Raw genomic sequence first — 570 nt, forward strand, 5'->3', positions numbered from 1 at the left:
GGACAGGTGTCTTTTTAAGCCTCCTGTTCTCCAGGCTCTTGAGAATCACAGCCTCAGTTACTATGAGGTGCATGTGGAGTCCCTCAGCTGAGCATAGGCAGAAAAAGTTGAGAACCACTGCTGGAAGGTTTGGTTTTTTTTTTGTACCAAGTTCATTTTTATTTTATTTTATTTTATTTTTTAATTTTACAATATTGTATTGGTTTTGCCATATATCAACATGAATCCACCACAGGTATTTTTTAATTGAAGGATAATTGTTTTACAGAATTTTGTTGTTTTCTGCCATTCATCAACATGAATCAGCCATAGGTATACATATGTCCCCTCCCTCTTGAACCTCCCTCTCATCTCCCTCCCTATCCCACCCTTCTAGGTTGGTACAGAGCCCCTCTCTGAGTTCCCTGAATCACACAGCAGATTACCATTGGCTATCTATTTCACAGGACCCAAGAGAAAGGAGCAATATTTCCACAAGAGACTGACCCAGACTTGCCTGTGAGTGTCCAGGAGGTTCCACTGGAGGTGTGGGTTGGTGCTGGCCTACTGCAGGGTTGGGAGCACTGAGTG

This window comes from Bison bison, unplaced genomic scaffold, assembly GCF_000754665.1.
Source record: "Bison bison bison isolate TAMUID 2011002044 unplaced genomic scaffold, Bison_UMD1.0 scf7180017864384, whole genome shotgun sequence".
Classification (NCBI taxonomy): Eukaryota; Metazoa; Chordata; class Mammalia; order Artiodactyla; family Bovidae; genus Bison; species Bison bison.